At 42.4% G+C, this 6000-nt stretch overlaps 1 long non-coding RNA gene across 1 annotated transcript in view; it reads left to right on the top strand.

The window, feature by feature from the left end:
* The first annotated feature begins 5723 nt into the window (after positions 1-5723).
* The window catches only part of LOC130355341 (uncharacterized), a 102175-nt gene continuing 101898 nt past the window's right edge, over positions 5724-6000 (top strand). Inside the window, exon 1 of the long non-coding RNA XR_008888478.1 lies at positions 5724-5789. This is a non-coding gene — a long non-coding RNA (uncharacterized LOC130355341). The remainder of the gene's footprint in view (positions 5790-6000) is intronic.

The raw sequence follows: 6000 nt of genomic DNA, 5'->3' as shown, positions 1-6000 counted from the left end.
CTGCCTAACATGGGGGAATCTATGTGCTGCCTAAAGGGGGATCTAACTATGTGATGCCTAAAGGGGGCCCTATGTGCTGCCTAAAGGGAGACTCTACCTATGTGCTGTCTAAAGGGGGGATCTAACTATGTTATGCCTAATGGGGGGCTCTATGTGCTGCCTAAAGGGGGCTAAAGCACGTTATTCCAAAGAATTTAGGAATAATAGGTGATTTATGCCCTTTATGGATTAAAACCAGACTCTGCATCAACTATGTAATTTTCCATGGGAGTTTTGCCATGGATCCCCCTCCAGCACGCCACAGTCCAGGTATTAGTCCCCTTGAAACAACTTTTAAATCCCTATTGTGGCCAGAAAGAGTCCCTGGCGAGTCAATGGCGGTTCGCCCGGTTCGCCGGTTCACGAACATTTGCGGAAGTTCGCGTTCGCCGTTCGCGAACCGAAAATTTTATGTTCACGACATCACTACTCCCCGGTTGATTTCAGACAAAGCAATAAGTCTAGGGGAAATCAGTTATCATAGAGTTATCATTAAAAGGGGTACTCCAGGGAAAAACTATTTTTTTTAATCAACTGGTGCCAGAAAGTTAAACAGATTTGTAAATGACTAATTACAAAATTATAAACAAAATTATGGCACAGTGTAATATATATTATAATTAGGGATCTATGATTCCTATATATAATTATTACATATATATACTCCTTATACTGAATAGAATATGCACAAAAAATGGGATGGAGTACTAGATTAGTATTAAAATATTAGAACTTTATTAACAATTCATTACATTATATAAAAACATCATGAAAGGGAAAAGCCAACTTGTGGTGGAAAGAGGGCGTCACTCCAGAAGGTCCACAATGTAAACTACAATATTAGACACATTACATATATGGCACTGCTGCTCATTCTATTGCACAATCCCATAGAGGATATACCTCAACAACTATAAAGTGCTTAGAAACAGTGTACATACCAGTAAACAAAATTCCAAACAAATTCTCTATCCAAAAGCTCAATGGCGCTCCTTCTCTTCTGAGCATTGTAGTGCACCCGCAGAGCACTTTACATCCTCATATGGGGTATTTCCATACTCAGTAAAGATGGGGTTACAAATTTTGGGGGGCATTTTTTCCTATAACCCTTTGTAAAAATGTAAAATTTGGGGAAAAAACGGCATTTTAGTGAAAAAAAAATTATTTTTTACATCTGCACATCCGACTTTAACAAAAATGTGTCAAACACCTGTGGGGTGTTAATGTTCACTGTACTCCTTGTTACGTTCCTTGAGGGGTGTAGTTTCCAAAATAGTATGCCATGTGTTTGTTTTTTTAGCTGTTCTGGCATCATAGGGGCTTCCTAAATGCGACAAGCCGCCAAAAACCATATCAGCAAAATTTGCTTTCCAAAAGCCAAAAGTGACTCCTTCTCTTCTGAGCATTGTAATGCGCCTGCAGTGCACTTGATGTCCACACATGGGGTATTTCCATACTCAGTAGAGATGGGGTTACAAATTTTGGGGGGCATTTTCTCCTATTACCCCTTGTAGAAATGTAAAATTTGGGGAAAAAACTACATTTTAATGAAAAAAAAAAACATCTGACTAACAAAAAGTCGTCAAACACCTGTGGGGTGTTAAGGCTCACTGTACCCCTTGTTACGTTCCTTGAGGGGTGTAGTTTCCTATATAGTATGCCATGTGTTTTTTTTTTTTTTTTTTGCTGTTCTGGCACCATAGAGGCTTCTTAAATGTGACATGCCCCCCAAAAACCATTTCAGAAAAACTCACTCTTTAAAATCCCACTGTCGCTCCTTCCCTTCTGAGCCTTGTAGTGCACCCACAGAGCACTTGACATCCACATATGAGGTATTTCCTTACTCGAGAGAAATTGGGTTACAAATTTTGGGGGGCTTTTTCTCCTTTTACCCCTTGTAAAAATGTATTAAGAACATGCAAGTGTAAAAAAAATGAAGATTTTGAATTTTTTCCTTCACTTTGCTGCTATTCCTGTGAAACACCTAAAGGGTTAACACACTTTCTGAATGTTATTTAGAATGCTTTGAGGGGTGCAGTTTCTACAGTGTGGTCATTTATGAGGTATTTCTCACAGTAAAGCCCATCAAATCTACTTCAAACTTAACTGATTCCTGAAAAATTCAGATTTCGAATTTTTCGTGAAAATTTAGAAAATGATGCTATATTTTGAAGCCCCCAATGTCTTCAAAAATTAAAGACATGTCAACTTTACGATGCCAACATAACGTAGACATACTGGGGGAGATTTATCAAAGGATTTAGACCGTTTTTTCCTGTCTAAATTTGTCGCAAAGATAGTCGCAGTCCAACTATGTGTGACTTTTCTGCGACTTTTGCTTTAGAGGATTTTTAGAACATGGCGCATTCTAGTCTATTTTAGACAGAAAAATGCATTGATGCTGAATTTATCAAAAGTGACTTTTCAGCGACAAGTCGCATCGGCTGAAAGTATGCTGAAATGTCAGACCATACAGCAGCAGGTTTAAATACAGTCTAAAGCATAGATCCCGAAGTCTGTGCACAGAATTTATCAAGAGCCTTGCACCTTTTGATAAATTAGGCGCACAATTGACCGGCCTAAAGCTCTGTAGTTTAGTCTATATTGATGCGTGACATAGACAGCTTTGATAAATCTCCCCCACTGTATTTGAGAATCAATATATAATTTATTTGAAATGTCCATTTTCCTTACAAGCAGAAAGTTTCTAAGTTAGAAAAATGCTAAATTTTCTAAATTTTCATAAAATTTGGGGATTTTTCATCAAGAAAGGATGCAAGTAACAACAAAGATTTACCAGTATGTTAAATTAGAATATGTCACGAAAAATCTATCTCAGAATCAGAATTAAAGGTAAAAGCATCTCAGAGTTATTAATGCATAAAGTGAGAGTGGTCAGAAAAGGGCTGAGTCCGTAACCCCTTAAGGACCCAGGATGTACGGGGACGTCCCCGCACCCTGGGCTTTAAGGGTGTTTTCCGGTCCCTGCCACGCGCCGGGCAGAGATCGAAACTGGATGCCTGCTGAAATGCTTCAGCAGGCATCCAGGGCAAACGCCGAGGGGGGCCATGAAGGCCCCCCATGTCGGCGATCGTCGCAAATCGCAAGGGAAATCGCCCCTGCGATCTGCGGCGATACCGGGCAGATCGGGTCTCTGGGACCCGACCGCCCGGTAATTTTGCATGATCCCGGTTGTCACAGACAGCCAGGACCATGCTGGAGGCTAGGAGCGAGGTGGAAAGCCTGCCACCTCCTCCTATCCCCTGCGATCCGTCGGTTAGCTAACTGACCAATCGCAGGGGGGGTTACTTCCTCCCACCCTGCCCGGCCCCTGGAAGTCCGGAGAGAACGGGACGAAGACCGGAGGACGTGGCGGGGGACGGGGGAGTGCTGGGGCTGGGGCCCGGCCCCGGTACTTACCTCGTTCCTGAAGACCCGAATCCCGGCAATGAAGACGGCGGCGGCGGCGACAGGTGAGTTCCTCTTCAGCCGCGGTCGGGCCCTTTACAGCAATGCACGTCGCCGTAAAGCGACATGAATTGCTGTAATGGGACCCTGTATACTACAACTCCCAGCATGCCCAGACAGCCCTTGGCATCTGGGCATGCTGGGAGTTGCAGTTTTGCAACATCTGGAGGTCCACAGTTTGGAGACCACTGTGCCCTTCCAGATGTTGAAAAACTACACATCCTCAGCATGCCATTACTGTCCAGGCATGCTGGGAGTTGTAGTTCTGTAACATCTGGCCCTTCAGATGTTGCAGAACTACAACTCCCAGCATGCCTGGGCAGTTTTGGCATACTGGGAGTTGTAGTTTTGCAACATCTGGAAGGGCACAGATTGGGAACCACTGTATTTGGTCTGCAAACTGTAGTCCTCCAGATGCTGCAAAACTACAACTCCAAGCATGCTGGGAGTTGTAGGTCGGCAACATCTGGCTCTAAAGATGTTGCCGAACTACTACTTCCAGCATGCCTGAGAATGTTTGGGAGTAGTGGTTTTTATCACCGAGAGAATTCCTCCTGATCGACTAGATTAGGGTAAAATATAAAACATAGCCTTTAATAATAATTAATTAAAACCTCTATATAGAAAAAACTGCAAAATGAATAGAAAAGCGTGTACAGTGGTGTCACAGCACTCAAAAAAAAATAAATTTGGGGGGTCAAAAAAAATAACTAAAAAAGGTCAAAAAATGAGCCCAGAGGTATACCATCCCGCATTTTATATAAGAGGGACAGAGTGTTACTCAAGTATGAACATATAGGGGGGGCATTAGATGTACAGCTATAATATCTATATATGATGGGTGAACAACCAATCCCTACAGATATGATTTGATAGATGCTAATAACAGGGGGATGTGCCCACTAATGGCTAAAATGCCCACTCCTCTGTCCCTGCCTTTTGAGGGACCCACCTCCTTAATAGGGTGGCCTCAACCACGGTGCCGGGCCCTACCCTGTCTAAGTGAGGGAGAAAATAATAAACATACGATAGAAGGCAGTAGGCCGTGGACTAGTACTGTAGGTGTATGTGGGTGTATACCCCGGGGCTCAATGTACGACCAAAAGAAATAACGTGCTAGAAATAACGTGCCAGATAAAAATAGAGAGCAAGTAGCCAAGAAACAAGCAGTATTATCCCAGATAACAATTCCTACGCGTTTCACCTGCCTGATATTGCAGGATCATCAGGGAACAACACTTGGCACCGAAATATTTAAAATACAAGATACATCTGTAACACCATTATTTATAGAGTCACAGCTTGTCAGCAATAGGATAAACAGCAAAAAAAAAATATATATATATTGAATAGATATAACAATAACTTAATTGCGTCAGATGAGTGTATTAGCCAGGAGGCTAGATAACAGTAAATGGTGTGTGGACTGTAAAAATCACAACAGCCACACAATGTATTCAGCCTCATAGGACAAATGCTGCCACCTGCAATTAATCCGGAACCACAATGATCCCCATAAAAAAGAGAACAATAAGGATGATTACATGCAGACATAAATGTTTTTTAGAACTGAATTGTGGGGTTTCTAGGACACTTGAAAACCCCAGCCAAGATATTCAATATATCCACACACTATAGGAAAGGAGGGATACAGGAGGTGCATGTAGGTAACTAACAGCTAGTATACAACAGCCGATCCAAAATCCATAGTCTAATAATTAGAACAAGCTGGGTATAGAATGCACATCAGATAATGATAAACGTATATGTGCACACTGATTAATAATACATGGATGGGCAAACAAGGCCGTGGTGTGTAATGGCACACACACGGTGAGTATACATAGGCATCCCCGACAATACAGAGGTCCGGACCCCAAACAGTTCTTAATTGATATGCATGATCCTGATGGGGGAGCCCCGCTAAGGATATCTATCCTGATGGCATGCTGCAGGCTAATGTGTCCGCAGACGCCAGGGATTTTTAAAGTCCCGCGGTATGACTAGCTTCCGGTGTTGTCGTGAGATGTAGGAGAGACACTGCGCATAATCGGATGGTAGTTAAGATCTTACATGCGCTTCACAGTGAAACGCACATGTGATCGGAAATGGTATACATTTGCAGCGCTCATTCAGCAGTGCGCACAGGACGCCTGTGCGTCTCACATGACATATGCGCTCCACACACCGGAAGTGTACAGAACCAATGCGTTCCATACACCGCTGACACCTGCGCTCCAAACACAGGAGGTGTTCAGAAGCGATTGGTTTTACACAAAAAGGTAATTATTAAAATATTTAGATTATCAGATGTGTTCCTAAGGGGAGCTAACCATGATAGCCATATAGTGATATGGAAATGTACAAGTGAAAAAAAGGGGGGTATTGTGGTATAGATATATATGGGCGGCATGATGGTATTATAGAGGCTCTAGGTATATATCATATGAAAGCATGATTTCTTGATGCAAACATGAAATCAAAAAAATACAA

This window comes from Hyla sarda, chromosome 2 (genome assembly GCF_029499605.1).
Source record: "Hyla sarda isolate aHylSar1 chromosome 2, aHylSar1.hap1, whole genome shotgun sequence".
NCBI classification, from domain to species: Eukaryota; Metazoa; Chordata; class Amphibia; order Anura; family Hylidae; genus Hyla; species Hyla sarda.
This window is presented reverse-complemented; position numbering and strand designations above follow the sequence as displayed.